Source organism: Syngnathus typhle, unplaced genomic scaffold (assembly GCF_033458585.1).
Source record: "Syngnathus typhle isolate RoL2023-S1 ecotype Sweden unplaced genomic scaffold, RoL_Styp_1.0 HiC_scaffold_34, whole genome shotgun sequence".
Lineage (NCBI taxonomy): Eukaryota > Metazoa > Chordata > Actinopteri > Syngnathiformes > Syngnathidae > Syngnathus > Syngnathus typhle.
Genome location: NW_026871940.1, coordinates 161317 through 179371, shown reverse-complemented (window position 1 = coordinate 179371; position 18055 = coordinate 161317). Strand labels below are relative to the sequence as shown.

At 38.1% G+C, this 18055-nt stretch overlaps 3 long non-coding RNA genes across 4 annotated transcripts; all 3 read left to right on the top strand.

The window, feature by feature from the left end:
- Positions 1-438: 438 nt before the first annotated feature.
- Positions 439-1773, top strand: LOC133147173 (uncharacterized). Its single transcript, XR_009711546.1, has 4 exons — positions 439-995; positions 1102-1274; positions 1411-1553; positions 1631-1773. It is a non-coding gene; the product is annotated as an uncharacterized LOC133147173 (long non-coding RNA).
- A 4359-nt stretch (positions 1774-6132) lies between these two features.
- Positions 6133-7201, top strand: LOC133147178 (uncharacterized). Of its 2 annotated transcripts, XR_009711552.1 has the most exons (3): positions 6133-6309; positions 6395-6538; positions 6998-7201. It is a non-coding gene; the product is annotated as an uncharacterized LOC133147178 (long non-coding RNA). The 2 variants fall into 2 exon arrangements; XR_009711551.1 differs by having other exon boundaries at positions 6133-6538.
- Positions 7202-10693: 3492 nt separating this feature from the next.
- Positions 10694-12146, top strand: LOC133147177 (uncharacterized). Its single transcript, XR_009711550.1, has 3 exons — positions 10694-11089; positions 11230-11310; positions 11813-12146. It is a non-coding gene; the product is annotated as an uncharacterized LOC133147177 (long non-coding RNA).
- The last annotated feature ends 5909 nt before the right edge of the window (positions 12147-18055 follow it).

Genomic DNA, 18055 nt, shown 5'->3' with positions numbered 1-18055 from the left:
TTACAATCAAATTTTAAAGATGAGTTAAGGGAAGGCCTTTTACATTTTAATTTTTTAATTGTTTTGAACTTTTATTTTGAATTTTTTTGAATGTCATAATCACCAGGCGAGAACAGAAAACAGATGAGGTAAGTTGCTCGTCATGAAACATGTTTTTTCCTTTCTTTCTAAAGAGAGTAAATGCTGCTATTTCACTCCTTTGTATTTTAACAGTTTTTATCTGGCGAAAGCAGTTCATCCCAGAATGGAGGCCAGAGGTAGGCATGACATATCACCTTATTGTAATGTAATTATAAAATTGTAACATGTTGTAATTTATAGTTAAGCTTGTGTAAGCCCTCTGTACAATCATACATTTTCAATCAACTTTGCTGGATTGTCCTTTTTTCTCCACAAAGACCTTGAGCATGCAAAAACATTCATCATGGACAAATGACTCCCAAGCAGACTCAAGGCACGCCACCCCTACAACATGGCAGCACAAGAGATGCTCAATTCCATCCCTGAAGACATCTCCAGAGATGCCTGGCTGGCAGCAGCTTGGAAGCAGGAGTGGGAGGCAGCTGGCCCCTCCCTCATGCACAGTTATGTCTGGGAACCAGGAGACGGCGCCATAGGAGGAGACGAACTACCTCGCCAGCAGTGGACCACACTGAACCGCTTAAGAACTGGTGTTGGGCGCTTCAACATGTCTAGTGGGGTCTGGCGGACAGTGCGGCATGCGAGTGCGGAGCCCTCGAGCAGACAGCCGACCACACCATCAACACCTACACCAACATATAGACCACCCTCAGAGGCCGGCCTCTTCGACCTGGGACCAGAGATGCTGGCGTGGCTCCACGACACCAAGTTGGAGCGCTGACGTTACACGAGAGAGAGAGAGAGAGAGAGAGAGAGAGAGAGAGAGAGAGAGAGAGAGAGAGAGAGAGAGAGAGAGAGAGAGAGAGAGAGACTCCCAAACCAGGGTGGCAAGAAGCAGGACTTCTCATTCCTCTGTAAGTAGCCAATTATTATTGACTATTGTTACAAAACACTCTCTTTAATTTTGAATGTCTTTTTCAACTCATGTCCTCAACCACCTCTATGTTTTTTCTTCTTCAGTTTTCTATGTTGCGTGTGGCTCCACATGCTCCATTTGTATAGACCATTTGTTTGGCCACCTTGGTACTCAGCCTTGATGAGACCTGGCCTGTCTCGCCAAAAAAATGACCGACATTTTAAGAAGATCCATGGGACCAGTGTTATTCTCCTTTTCTATTGACTCCAAGCAACAGGTAAGTAATTGTGATTCCAAATTGAATGTGTTCATATCATTCACTCAAGATGGACACAAGTTGTACATATGCTTGATTTATGACTGTATTGTAATGTGATTTTTCAAAATGAATTAATTATGATGTTATATTATAGCACAGGGAGAGCCAAGACTTTCCAAAAGACCTGTACAACGGAGGCCAGCATCATGAAACACAAACTCCCAAACCAGCACGGTAACATGAAACACAAACTCCCAAACCAGCATGGTAACACACAGGACTTCTTCTGATTCTTCTGTGAGTAACCATCAAGGAATATTTTCATGAAGCATTTTGCTCCTTTTCCTCAACACATCTTTCATGTTTTTTTTTAGTATGTTCTTGGGTCTTGCCTGTGGTTCTACACGCATCCAGAAATGCAGACAAAGAACAGCTTGGCCTTTAACAGTCGGAAGCCTCTGATTTTACTCTACTAAGCCTCAGATACAGTCTGTTTTCTGTTCTCATTCAGTCATTCATTCATTCATTTATTCATTTATTCATTTATTTATTTATTTATTTATTTATTTATTTATTTATTTATTTATTTATTTATTTATTATATTTTTTGCCTCAAATTATGTTTGCATTATCTTTTGTATAACAGCGTCTTCAATCATGTTGCACTTAAACTCTTAAAAAATAACACTGAAATTAACATAACATCCATCCATCCATTCATTCTCTGAACCGCTTAGTCCCCACGCGGGCCGCAGGTGTGCTGGATCCTATCCCAGCCGTCATCGGGCAGTAGGTGGGGGACGCCCTGAACCGGTTGCCAGCCAATCGCAGGGCACACAGCGATTATTATCTATTGAATCAGTAAAATACTTGATATGTTTTTATTTGTTATGTCTTCAGCGTTTTTGAAAGTTATTTATATTATTTCTTGCATTACTTCTTTGACTCAATTAAAAAAACTGTATTTTGTCCCAAAAGGCACTATTTTTTTCCTTCTCTTGTGTGTGATTTATTATATTTTGTTTCCAATATTTAAACAGCTCAGTGACCTAGTGGTAGAGTGTCCGTCCTGAGACTGGAAGGTTGTGGGTTCAAACCCTGGCCGGGTCATACCAAAGACTATAAAAATGGGACCCATTGCCTCCCTGCTTGGCACTCAGCATTAAGGGTTGGAATTGGGGGGTTAGATCACCAACTGATTCCCGAGCGCGGCACCGCTGCTGCTCACTGCTCCCCTCTCCCCCAGGGGATGGATTAAAATCACACGGGGATGGGTTAAATGCAGAGGACAAATTTCACCACACCCAGATGTGTGTGTGACCATCATTGGGACTTTAACTTTAACTTTTTTAACATGAATTTGAACACTTTCGAGTCAAGCCCAATTTATTCATACTTTCCGAAAGTTATTTATATTATTTCATGTATTACTTCTTTGATTCAATTAAAAAAAAAAAAACTAATTCCTCCCAAAATCAGGAGTTTCCGGGTTAACGTAATAAATCGGTGAGCGATTGGCTAAGGCAGCGCCCAATTACGTGAGCGGTTGTCTAAGCCAGCGCCCAATTATGTGAGCGGTTGGCTAAGGCAGCGTTATGGTAGCCAATCAGAGCCGGTGCTCTGTAAACTATTGCGGTTCGGTGTTATTGTGGAAATTATTACTCGCCACTTTAAACTTTGTGAAAATTATTAAGTATTCCAATATCCTCACATTTCATTTACTAGACATTTGCGTGTACATACATTTTCTAAATTTTAGAAAAGTCGCGTACACGCAGATTTGCGCTGCTAGATAAGAGTCAACATTCAGCATCTTACAAAATACACAAATCAGACATCTATTCGTTTAAGAATACTAATTCATTATGTTCATATGCCCATGTATTTCACCACTTAGTAATTGCCAATTTATATTTGGTGAACGACAATTGGCTGCAGAGAATGACGTTCCTGACGGGTCGCAGCCAGACGGTGAGAGTGGGCCGTCATACATCCACACCTCTCAGTCTCGGTACCGGCTCCCCACAGGGCTGCGTACTGAGCCCACTGCTTTACACGCTCTACACACATGCATGCACCCCCGCCCACCGTAGCAACATCATTGTGAAATTTGCGGATGACACAACCGTGGTGGGACTCATCTCAAAGGGGGATGAGTCTGCCTACAAGGACGAAGTGGTCCGGCTATCGGAGTGGTGCGGAGAGAACAATCTGCTCCTAAACACTTTTTTTAAATTATTCTATTTATTCTATTTTTTTTTTTTTTTATCTCATGCGCGGATCGGTTGGCACTTTTTAAATTTCGTTGTACAGGTGACAATGACAAATAAAGATCTATTGTATTCTATTCTATTCTAGAACCGCGATCATGGTCGAAAATATGTTTTGACCATGACTGACAGCTCTCAATTGTATAATCACAATTCACATGATGTGTTTAGCAGTTATTATTTTTCTTTCTTCCGTGTGTAATTAATATCTTATTAATGTTGAATGGGGGCGGGGTTGTGCTACGTTCATAGAAATCTGAATTCACAAGGACTGTGATCGTAGTATATCATGAACAAAATCTTAAAGTGCTGAAACATGTTCACTCAATCGTTTAGTCACATTTCAGACGAATTTACAGGGATATGTGTGTCTGACACTCTTTTTATCGATTGCATATCCAAATATTGCATATCCAAATGTTGCATATCTGTTTAGCCTAGCTGCACTTAAATTTCCCACTACCCGCAAAGATATTGGGGCGCACACAAGTTCGCATCAGACTTTCCCAGACGTCGAAAGAGGTAAGTAGCTCGCTCAACCCAGTCCGAAATTTGATTTTCCCAAAACATTTATAAACACTTTGTAGTCTAGTGTTGTACTGTAGACCATTGTGTTACTCTGTAAATTAGTATTTACTACTTTAAACTGGGTGAAAATTAAGTAACATCCTCACTTTTCCGCGTGTACAGACAGGCCTTTTAAAATGTTCCTTAAAAGGCCTGTACACGCGAATTTGAGTAAGAGGTCTTCAGGTCCGTTTCTTAATGTTTAATAACAATTGCACCGATTTGGTTGAAGAAGAGCTGATATTCAAGAAAAAAAACGAAATAAACCTCGCGCACGACGGCAAGTGTAAAATTGTAAAAAGTGTATTAAATGAGTCCTATGACCTTAAAAATGTATATTATAATATATATTATACCTATGTCCTCAAAAAAATTGATCCATTAGTAAGCATCTCTCGAACAATATATTTCTTCAAATGGTTTAGTTTTTGAGACGACGATGACTAAATATCATTCAGTAGTGCGTACTCTTAAACCAAATGAGCAAATATTCCGAGTCATATTGTATAAACTTATTTGTACAATTATAAATTGGCAATATTGTTGTATACGTGATTTAACATTGTGATGCCGCCTTAACAAGGCTGCATAGACACCTTTTTTGATCTATACCGCATGTGGGAAAAAAGCCTGGGAACTAGTGAGCGGCCAGAAAAAAAAAACCGTGGCGCTGTCAATCATGCGAGTGTCGCGGCTAGATCAGTCAACTCTCAGCACCGTTTCTGGCTGCAGATGTTTATTTCACTATAACAAATAGAAAATCAATCTTTGCTTACCGTTGGAACAAATGCACAGGTGCCAACATATGAGTTTCCCAAATTATGTAGGGGATGAAATTGTAGATCAAAGGAGTCAACTCTTAACATCTTCCAAAATACACAAAACTGGAAGTAGTTCATTGGAAATAATAAATAAATAAATAAATAAATAAATAAATAAATAAATAAATAAATAAATAAATAAATAAATAAATAAATAAATAAATAAATAAATATATGATAGATAGATAGATAGATAGATAGATAGATAGATAGATAGATAGATAGATAGATAGATAGATAGATAGATAGATAGATAGATAGATAGATAGATAGATAGATAGATACATAGATAAATAAAACCAACAAAAAACAATTAAACAATAGCCATTTAGGACAAAAACAATTAAACAATAGCCATTTAGGACATTAACCATAGTCCTTCTAAAAGGGTAGGGCTGCTATTTTATAACCGATTTCTGTCATCATGTAGACTAATTCAACCATATATAAGTGCTATAGTAATTATGTCTCTGATGATCAGTTATTATTTTCATTTTTTTTGTCAGAATGGAAAACCTGTGGACGCTCCACCAAATGCCAGCGGCGGTCACGGCCAAAGTGGTGGCCTTAAAAACATCAACAAGATATTCCAGATGGGCCCTTAAAGAGGATGGCACGGTGGAGGCTAAGGCTTCCCACTGTAATACAGTGGTGGCCCTCTGTGATGGCCACCATTTGTGTAAAATGATTCTTTTTGAAAATTTAGCCTCTGATGTCTCCGTTGGAGGCACTTTTCGAATTATTAATTTTGGCCGGGGAAAAGAACAAGGGGTCCTCCTCTCCCGGCACAACACCGGCATTTATGTGGCTGGGGCGATAGAAGTGACCCCAGATTTGGAGGTGAGGGGGACAGCTCTGCTGTACCCTCCAAGCATTGCCAGAGCCTTAAAGGACATCCGCCATGAGGAGGGTGTCCTTTTCACGACAGACGGCATTGTCTCTGCTGTAAGATCAATCTCTCTCTCTTTCCGCTCCCTCTCTTTCATGAAGTAGTGATGATTAATCTGTTTTTCATTTTTAGATCCGCCCCATGAGGATGGCGATGTCACGTGGGTCTGTCGTCCCATTAGGCATCATTTATTTAAAAAAAGTAAACTGATTGTTCTCTCTCTCTCTGTCACACTATCTGTGTGTGTTTGTGTGTGTGCGCGTGCGTGTGCATGCATGTGTGTGCGTATGTGTGCATGTGCGTGTCTAAATATAGATACATCACACACACTCACATTTCACCTGAGTAAGGTGCCTTCAAGGCCTGATCCTTTCCAAGCTTTTGATAGCTCACTCTAATATCACCCGTGCAAAGTTTGCTGACGATCATGCATATTAGAGGAGGGAGACGTCTAAACCTGCAAGACACTGGTTTTGTAGGACAGAAATTTGACACCAGTTTCTTGAGTATTTCTCTAGCTTTATTGTCTTAGTCATTGTAGCCTAGATCGACATTTCAACAGCTAGTACTAATTTGTCATTTTCATTACAGGATCAAATGGTAATAAAGGTGGTCAGGTGGCGAGAGGCGAACATTTTTGTCCTAACGGTTGGACAGCGGGTGTCTCTTACGCACCTGAAAACATCGTGTTCCGGTGGCCTGGAGCTCCACTCCACCGAAAATACTGAGATCAAGGTACCTAAAGCAAGCTGTTTTTCCCATGTGTATAAACAAAGGTATTCTAAATTGAATCAACACTGTTATTTACTTGGGATGCACTGCTATCAGTGGCTCATCATCACTAAGGTTGAAGTCAGATTCACGCTTTGGGAGTGTTCTCAAAATCTGGATCATCAACTTTATAAGATTTTGTCTCAGATGCAGCTCTATCAGGAAGACATACAATTTCACTTGCTTCCTTGACTGTATAAAATCATTGTGGTTGTGATTATGGTCATGAAATTAATCAAATTGTTTTAGGTTTTCTATCTATCTATCTATCTATCTATCTATCTATCTATCTATCTATCTATCTATCTATCTATCTATCTATCTATCTATCTATCTATCTATCTATCTATCTATCTATCTGCCCATCATGTTTTCTCGTGGTGTTTTAAACACAATAAATTGTCATGAAATTTCTTTGCGCAGGAACTGGAACAAGAGCCATTTCGATTTGTGGCCTTTAAAATAAAAGGTGAAGACGTGGAGCTTTTGGACGCCACCAATGCCACCAAAAAGGTTCCATTGACAGTGTGGAAAGAAAGATTCCCCGAAGGCCCTAATCTTACCCCAGAGGGGCTTTTGTGGTAATTTTTTTCTTTTGTTCTATTGTTTGTATTTCTTGTTTGTTGTTCTGTTTAAAATGTTCTATTATTAAAGTTTAAAGTTAAATGCACAAAATAGTCATTGTTTATTTATTTTGTATTAAATTGAATTAATTTAATCTAAATTATGATAATATATTTCACCTCTTAGTTATATTTAGTTGTCCGTGTATAAATTGTGTGTTGAGTCATTATATTAAATGTATTAGTTGTATCAATTCAATAGATGCTTTCCTTTTTTTTCTCCCCATATTTTTCCAACTATTTTTTAAAATTATGATAAATTATTATTGACAATTGCTACACCAAAATACAACTTACATATTTAGTTTTCCTTTCATGGTCTGGCTTGATAACCACATAAGCTACAACAAAACCAGGAAAAAAGTAACTAGGTTTTTACTAAACATTGTTAAATGTGCACTATATTGGCACTATATTGGGTGATAAGCTTAACTAACTTAAATGCTAGCTTAACTCAACGTTTTAATTTTTAAAAATGTTACTTTTACTTTTTAAAATGATAACTTTTAAAACTTTTAACTTTTTACATTTTTAAATTAACTTATGGTTGAGAGGAGACTTTTTAACTTTTTAAACCTTTATTTTACAATCAAATGCGTCAATTGACGCTCCATCGATGCGACACGTTACCGTCGCACATCACGTGTTGCTTACGTCATATGAATGCGTCTTGTTCGAGCGCACACACCTATAACGTAATTGTGTGAGGCTATTGTAGTGGAGTGACGAGTGTAATTGTATCATAGTTTATGGAGAAAAACAATTTAACAGGGACATTCGACGTGCTGTCAAAGCGTTCTTTGGCCCGCTGTCCAAAGAACATAGAAAACGATACGGAATGCGATCATCTCATGTGCGGTGGCGCCACAAAGTGGATTGCAGAAGTTAACTCAGCAGCATGGACGCGTTCCAGGCAGTTGCTGCGACCGCAAGGGGGTAAGTATTACTAAAAAAAAAAAGCACTCAAGTTTCAAACTTGCCTAGTGGACAGTGAAGCAGAAAATAGATGTGTCAAAAAGTGTGAGGAAAATATGCACTGTCTGCCGACGCACATTTTTCATAGTCCATGTGGAACTGACTCACCTTAAGCAACACGCAATACGGTGGACACGAATGAAAAAACGCACAACTAAGCAAGGGGGAACCTGGACAGATCCATCAGGCAACGACAAAGATGGTATGTAAATATTTTTTTTACATCCTCTGGTCAAGGTTAATATGAGAATGTACAATGGATGTCTGTATCGTATGGAAAAAGCTATTATACATTTTGGGTGTAGTAAACGACCCGGTAAATACATACTTGAGATAAACTGCTATCAGTGGCTCATCATCATCAAGGCTGAAGTCAGAATCATGCTTTAGAGTTTTCTCTAAATCTGGATCACCAATTTTGTAAGATTTTGTCTCAGATACAGCTCTATCAGGAAGACATACAATTTCACTTGCTTCCCTGACTGTATAAAATCATTGTGGTTGTGATTATGGTCATGAAATTAATCGAATTGTTTTAGGTTTTACGTTTATTATCTGTCTGCCTGTCTGCCATCCATGCATCATGTTTTCTCGTGGTGTTTTAAACCCATAATAAATTGTCAAAACATTTCTTTGCGCAGGAACTGGAAGAAGCGTTTCACGTTGTGGCCTCCAAATTAAAGGCGATAATATGTATATTTTCCTTATGTAGTATCTCACTGGTGTTCTTAACACGAGGACAGCGGCTGTTTTGAGCTACCTCTAACAGCGGGGTGCGTCAATTGACGCTCCATCGATGCGACACGCTACCGTCGCGCATCACGTGTTGTACACGTCATATTAACGCGATCGTCTTGTTCGAGCCCATGCCCCGAGAACGTAATTGTGTGAGGATATTGTTGCGGAGTGACGAGTGTAATTGTATCATAGTTTATGGAGAAAAACAATTTAAAAGGGACGTTCAACGCGCTGTCAAATCAGTCATATTTAAACTTGCGCAATGACGTCGGCATGTGGTCGCGGAGGAAAACGTAAGTTTTGGGGGGATTTCTTTAGCAGCATGGGCGATAATTAGAGGTATCAATGTTTTATTTATGCCATCGCTAACACACACAGGGCGGTTATTAGAATTTGGGCGATAATTAGAATAATTACGGTATTGCAATCACAATTGCAAAGAAACAATTGGTTGAGGAGCAGTTTTATAGCAGATTTTTGTTGTTGTATTGCGATACCGTATTGCTAATGCTAATCTGTTGATTGTGTCGAGAGAGAGAGAGAGAGAGAGAGAGAGAGAGAGAGAGAGAGAGAGAGAGAGAGAGAGAGAGAGAGAGAGTCTCAGTAAAGATATCTGTCACACTCTCATTTCACCTGAGTAAGGTCCCTTAGGGCATCATGTTGCCTTAGTAATTGAAGCCTAGATCCACATTTCAACAACTAGTACTAATTTGACATTTTCATTACAGGATCAAAGAGAAATTAAGGTCCTCACATGGCGCGAAACCAACTTTTTCCATGTCAAACTTGGACAGCGGCTGTCCATGACACACATGACAACATCATCAGAAAATACTGTAATAAAAGGTACCTAAAGCAAGCAGTTTTTTATGTGTATAAACAAAGGTGTTCTCAATTGAATCAATACTGTTATTTACTTGGGATGCACTGCTATCAGTGGCTCATCATCATTAAGGTTGAAGTCAGATTCATGCTTTAGGAGTTTTCTCAAAATCTGGATCACCAACTTTGTAGGATATTGTCTCAGATACAGTTGTCTGTCTGTCTGTCTGTCTGTCTGTCTGTCTGTCTGTCTGTCTGTCTGTCTGTCTGTCTGTCTGTCTGTCTGTCTGTCTGTCTGTCTGTCTGTTTATATATCTATATCTAACCAACCTACATACCTACCTACCTACCCAACCCCATCCATCAATCAATCCATCCATCCATCCATCCATACATCCATCCATACATCCATCCATCCATACATACATATCCATCCATCATGTTTTCTCGTGGTGTTTCAAACATAAATTGTCATGAAATTTCTTTGCGCAGGAACTGGAAGAAGAGCCCTTTCGCTTTGTGGGCTTTAAAATCAAAGGTGAACAGGTGGAGCTTGTGGACGCCACCAATGCCACCAGAATGGTTCCATTAGAGGAGTGGAACCAAAAATTCCCCGATGGCCCTAATCTTCCCCTAGAGGGGTTTTTGTGGTAAATTTTTTTTTTTGTTCTGTTGTTTGTATTTTGTGTTACTTGTTTGTTCTGTTTAAAATGTTCTACTATTAAAGTTTAAAGTTAAATGCACAAAATAATAATTGTTTATTTTATTCATTTTTATTACATTATGATAATATATTTCACCACTTCATCAACATCTGCCCCCTATAGAGACCACCCTCAGAGGCCGGCCTCTTCGACTTGCAACCAGAGATGCTGGCGTGGCTCCACGACACCAAGTTGGAACACTGACGTTACACGTGAGAGAGAGAGAGAGAGGCAACGTCGATTTAGGTGACCCAGTTTATTATTTTGTTTATAGCAAATACAGTTGCAAATATATTGTTTCAATGTGTAGTTAATGGTATTAATGTATAGTATATGATTTTAATCTATTTTAATCTATAGTAATGGTATTTTACCCATGCCTTATTTTGGGATATTTGTAACTTCTGCTGTCTTTATCTTAGTATTCTGGAATACTATGGTTTATTTCGAAAATGTTTCTCAGATGTCGCATGTTTTCCCATTCTAGATTGATAGATAGAATTTACGGTAGCGTTCTTTGGCCTGCTGTCCAAAGAACATAGAAAACAATACGGAATGCGATCATCTCATGTGCGGTGGCACCACAAAGTAGATTGCAGAAGTTAACTCAGCAGCATGGACGCGTTCCAGGCACTTACTGCGACCGCAAGGGGGTAAGTATTACTAAAAAAAGCACACAAGTTTCAAACTTGCCGAGTGGACAGTGAATCAGAAAATAGATTTGTCAAAAAGTGTGAGGAAAATATGCACTGTCTGCCGACTCACATTTTCATTGTCCATGTCTCACCTTAAGCAACACGGTGGACACGAACAAAAAAACGCACAACTAAGCAAGGGGGAACCTGGACAGATCCATCAGGCAACGACAAAGATGGTATGTAAATATTTTTTTAAACCCTCTCAAGGTTAATATGAGAATGTACAATGGATGTCTATCGTATAGAAAAAGCTATTATACATTTTGGGTGTAATAAACGACCAGGTAAATGGATAGATAATACATAAAAACCATTCGTTTGCATACATTGATAAATGAAAGATCAACATTATGTGCCACTTGCCTCCCCAGAACTTTTGGTTTATAGGAAGGTTTGTTTTCTATTTAGAGGAAGAAATGCATGCGCCCAAGTGCAATATGTATTTTTGCCAGCAGAGGACGCTGAAAATAAATATGTTGCATAGCGGATGAGCTGTCTTAATCATTTCTGTCTGTAACAATTGCACACACAGCCTTACATTTGTAACAAGTTTCAAGAGATGTGCATATTTTTTCATTGGACATGCAATGTAATTCTGTCAACTTTTAAATAAACTATGTTATTTTACTTTTAATGTGGATAGAGGATTTATTTTTGGTGTTTTTGATTTTACTGCAGATTATCCAGACATCCCCAACGTCAAAGCAGCAGTATCTTTGGCCTCAGCATCCTTATTTTCCACTGGGCTTTGTGGACAGGAATGTCTTTTTCGACATGTTCCAACTTTAAACTGTTCATCTCATGCCTAATAATTGTCACTCAGCACTGACACCTGGTGGACGTTATGTTGTCATGCAGATGTTGTTATGCCTAATAAGAACAGATTCAGATTTGATTCTTAGTAGTTATCTTGCTGACTGTTTCTTGTTGACTAATACTTCTTGCGTATGTACTGTTTTTACTCGCTTATTGGTTTTCTTGCTTACTGCTTTTTCTAAAATGTACATATTCACCTGCAGTTTCCAAATTTTTTTAACCTATTTGTATTGTCCCAACATCAACAGGTTCAGCTCAATCCCACTTCATGTCTACATCATTCAGTGTCATTTAACAGCGTTTTTCCTTTCTAACTTATTCATTTTGCCACCAATTCAACCCGTTTCAACATTTAGCTCATGCATCTTATGCCTAACTATTCCACAACTTCTCACTTACCAATAATTTGAAATTCTCTAAAATTTCGTTTTTCTACTCTAAATTCTACAATTTTCAACCGATTCTACCTATTCCAACTTTCAACTGTTCATCTTTTGCCTACATATTCCACAACTTCCCACTTACCAAAATTCCAAATTTGAAATTCAACCAAATTCTCCAAAATTTCATTTTTCTACTCTAATTTCTACATTTTTCAACCCATTCAACCCATTCCAACTTTCAACTGTTCATCTTTTGCATACCTATTCCACAACTTCCCACTTACCAAATATTCCAAACTTTCAATTTTGAAATTCACCACAAATTCTCCAAATTTTCTACATTTCTCAAGTAATTCAACTCGTTTCAGCATCGTTCGGCAGCATTCCCCGAAGAAGTTATTCATACATTTCGCCTTCACACGCAATTTCTCCAGAAATTGCAAAATTCTAGTTGTGTGAAGGCGATGGCCTTCACACATATGTTATTCTACTCCATTTACTTTATTATTATTATTGTGTGAAGGCGAAGGCCTTCACACATATGTTATTCTACTCCATTCACTTTATTATTATTATTATTATTATTATTATTCTTCTATTTTATTCTCCTCACTTTTCTGTCCCGCTTCTTCTTTCACAAAATTCATCCGATTCACTCCATTCCACTTTTCACGTATTCCAAATATTCAGGAAAGGGTGGCTTGTATTTTTCTCATTCCGAAAATTTTCCGATTCCGCAAAATTCCCAAAATTCCGACAAATTTTTCCCCATCCATTCTTAATGGCACATTCGACATTTCACAAAATTTCGTTTTTCACCTCTAACTTCTACATTTTTCAACCGATTCAACCCATTCCAACTTTCAACTGTTCATTTTTTGCCTACCTATTCCACAACTTCCCACTTACCAAAAATTCCAAATTTTCAAATTTGAAATTCAACCAAAATTCTCTAAAATTCCGTTATTCCACTCTACTTTCTACATTTTTCAACCGATTCAACCCATTCCAACTTTCAACTGTTCATCTTTTGCCTACCTATTCCACAACTTCCCACTTACCAAAAATTCAAAATTTTCAAATTTGAAATTCAACCAAAATTCTCTAAAATTCCGTTATTCCACTCTACTTTCTACATTTTTCAACCGATTCAACCCATTCCAACTTTCAACTGTTCATCTTTTGCCTACCTATTCCACAACTTCCCACTTACCAAAAATTCCAAATTCTCAAATTTGAAATTCAACCAAAATTCTCTAAAATTTCGTTTTTCTACTCTAATTTCTACATTTTTCGACCGATTCAACCCATTCCACATTTATTCCCCTTATTCACCTTATGCTTCCCACATTCACTCCCATTCACCCCCACTTCCACTATGCTTCCCACATTCACTCCCATTCACCCCCACTTCCACTATGCTTACACAATTCAACCCTTGACCCCCAATTCCAGTGTGGCGGCCATCTTGGATGACCCTGAAGTGCCACCAATGAACCCAGAATGAACCGGAAGTGCCCCAAATCAAACCGAAAGTGACCCCAAATAGACCGGAAGTGACCTCAGGTAAACCGGAAGTGACCCCAAATCAAACCGGAAGTGACCCCAAATGTACCGGAAGTGACCTTTTTAGACCGGAAATGACCCCAAATAAACCGGAAGTGACCTCAGACGAACCGGAAGTGACCCAAATTAAACCGGAAGTGACCCAAATAAACCGGAAGTGACCCCAAATAGACCGGAAGTGACCCCAAATAGACCGGAAGTGACCTCTGGTAAACCGGAAGTGACCCCAAATCAAACCGGAAGTGACCCAAAATGAACCGGAAGTTACCTTTTTAGACCGGAAATGACCCCAAATAAACCGGAAGTGACCTCAGCTAAACCGGAAGTGACCTGTTTTAAACCGGAAGTGACCCAAATAAACCGGAAGTGACCCAAATTAGACCGGAAATGACCCGAATCAAGCCAGAAGTTACCTTATTTCAATACTAAGTGCCCCAAATAGCTACATTTGCGCTAACGTCTTCGTTTTTTGTCCGATTTAACCCGTTTCAACATTTTTACCCCAAAAGTGAACCTCCTGAGGCCGTTTTTTTTGGTTTTGTTCCAAATTTAGAAAGATTTTGGCGCAATTGCTTTTTTTTATTTTCCCATTCATTCTCTATGGGGATTCAACATTTGCTCTAACTTCTACATTTTTTAACTGATTCAACCCGTTCCAACTTTCAACTGTTCATCTTTTGCCTACCTATTCCACAACTTCCCACTTACCAACAATTCCAAATTTAAAATTCAACCAAATTCTCCAAAATTTCGTTTTTCTACTCTAACTTCTACATTTTTCTACCGATTCAACCCATTCCAACTTTCAACTGTTCATCTTTTGCCTACCTATTCCACAACTTCCCACTTACCAAATATTCCAAACTTTCAATTTTGAAATTCACCACAAATTCTCCAAATATTCTACATTTCTCAAGTAATTCAACACGTTTCAACATCGTTCGGCAGCATTCCCCGAAAAAGTTATTCATACATTTCGCCTTCACACGCAATTTCTCCAGAAATTGCAAAATTCTAGTTGTGTGAAGGCGAAGGCCTTCACACATATGTTATTCTACTCCATTTACTTTATTATTGTGTGAAGGCGAAGGCCTTCACACATATGTTATTCTACTCCATTTACTTTATTATTATTGTGTGAAGGCGAAGGCCTTCACACATATGTTATTCTACACCATTCTCTATTATTATTATTGTGTGAAGGCGAAGGCCTTCACACATATGTTATTCTACACCATTCTCTATTATTATTGTGTGAAGGCGAAGGCCTTCACACATATGTTATTCTACACCATTCTCTATTATTATTGTGTGAAGGCGAAGGCCTTCACACATTGATATTGTACTTTATTATTAAACAACTTATTCCTCCCACTTTTTTGACATCTAACTACTCCCACATGCTTCAACCGATTCACCTCGTTCAACCTTTCACACGTTCCAAAAATTCATGGCACGCTTGCCAGTATTTTTCGCGTTCATAACATTTACCGTTTTTAAGTAATTAGCAAATTTGTGCCTTTTATTTCCCCATTCATTCTTAATGGCAATGTCAACCCGAGCCAGTTTCCTGTAGTGGGTTCGATTCCCACATTGGGCGTCATTAATTATTTTACTCTTTATTCTTCCCGCTTATCATTTTCAACGCTTATCATTTGTAACTAACATTCGCATTCAACATTCATTACATTAAGCAATTTCCACCACTTTGATTACGTATTCGCATTCAACAAACACATTCATTACATTAACCAATTGCAACCACGTCATAGTAAGGGACTCAATTAGCTCGTGGGAAACACAAGTGATTCCAGTACACGAGCATCATTCCCGAGTGGTATCAAAACCCGCGTCAGTTCGATTCCCACATTGGGCGTCATTATTTATTTTACTCTTTATCCTTCCCGGTTATCATTTTCAACGGTTATCATTTGTAACTTTTGTCATTCGCATTCAACATTCATTACATTAAGCAATTTCCACCACTTTGATTACGCATTCGCATTCAACAAACACATTCATTACATTAACCAAATTCAACCAGCAAGAAGGAAGGATCCTCGTTAGCTCAGTCGGAAACACAATGGAAATGTCAACCCGAGCCAGTTTCCTGTAGTGGGTTCGATTCCCACATTGGGAGTCATAAATTATTTTACTCTTTATTCTTCCCCCTTATCATTTTCAACGCTTATCATTTGTACCTTTTTTGTAACATTTGTAACGTTTCATTTTTAACGCTTATCATTTGTACCTTTTTGTAACATGTATTTGTAACATTTTCCCATTTATTTCACAATTATCTATTTTCCCTTTGTATTCTTCCCGCTCATCATTTTTAACGCTTAACGTTTGTAACTTAACATCTGCCTTCGCCTTCACACGCAATTTCTTCCGAAATTGCAATTCTAGTCTACTTTATTATTATTAAACAACTTATTCCTCCCACTTTTTTGACATCCAACTACTCCCACATGCTTCAACCGATTCACCTCGTTCAAACTTTCACACGTTCCAAAAATTCATGGCAACCTTGCCACCTTTTTTCCCCTTCATAACATTTACCGTTTTTAAGTAATTAGCAAATTTGTGCCTTAAAAATCCCCATTCATTCTTAATGGCAATGTCAACCCGAGCCAGTTTCCTGTAGTGGGTTCGATTCCCACATTGGGCGTCATTAATTATTTTACTCTTTATTCTTCCCGCTTATCATTTTCAACGCTTATCATTTGTAACTAACATTCGCATTCAACATTCATTACATTAAGCAATTTCCACCACTTTGATTACGTATTCGCATTCAACAAACACATTCATTACATTAACCAATTTCAACCACGACATAGTAAGGGACTCAATTAGCTCGTGGGAAACACAAGTGATTCCAGTACACGAGCATCATTCCCGAGTGATATCAAAACCCGCGTCAGTTCGATTCCCACATTGGGCGTCATTATTTATTTTACTCTTTATCCTTCCCGGTTATCATTTTCAACGGTTATCATTTGTAACTTTTGTCATTCGCATTCAACATTCATTACATTAAGCAATTTCCACCACTTTGATTACGCATTCGCATTCAACAAACACATTCATTACATTAACCAGATTCAACCAGCAAGAAGGAAGGATCCTCATTAGCTCAGTCGGGAACACAATGGAATTGTCAACCCGAGCCAGTTTCCTGTAGTGGGTTCGATTCCCACATTGGGAGTCATAAATCATTTTACTCTTTGTTCTTCCCCCTTATCATTTTCAACGCTTATCATTTGTACCTTTTTTGTAACATTTGTAACGTTTCATTTTTAACGCTTATCATTTGTACCTTTTTGTAACATGTATTTGTAACATTTTCCCATTTATTTCACAATTATCTATTTTCCCTTTGTATTCTTCCCGCTCATCATTTTTAACGCTTAACGTTTGTAACTTAACATCTGCCTTCGCCTTCACACGCAATTTCTTCCGAAATTGCAATTCTAGTTATTATTATTATTCTCTACGTTTCTCCACACTTTTTTGACACGTTTCATCTTCCACATAATTCATCCGATTCACTCCATTCCACTTTTCACGTATTCCAAATATTCACGCGACGAGCGCTTGTATTTTTCTCGTTCCGAAAATTTTCCGATTCCGCAAAATTCCCAAAATTCCGACAAATTTTTCCCCATTCATTCTTAATGGCACATTCGACATTTCACATTTACGTCGTTCCAATTTGAAATTCACATCATTCAGCACATTCTAATCACATTCGGAAGGATTCTCGACATTCCCAAAATTCCCAAATTCGAAAATTTCACGTTTTCACGTTAAAAATTCCGACAAATTTTCACAAAATTTCGTTTTTCACCTCTAACTTCTACATTTTTCAACCGATTCAACTCGTTCCAACTTTCAACTGTTCATCTTTTGCCTACCTATTCCACAACGTCCCACTTACCAAAAACTTCACATCTTTTATTTTGAAATTCAACCAAAATTCTCTAAAATTTCGTTTTTCTACTCTAATTTCTACATTTTTCAACCGATTCAACCCATTCCAACTTTCAACTGTTCATTATTTTTCTACTGATTCCACAACTTCCCACTTACCAAAAGCTTCACATCTTTTATTTTGAAATTCACACCCAATTCCTTTTCCCTTCTCATTTCT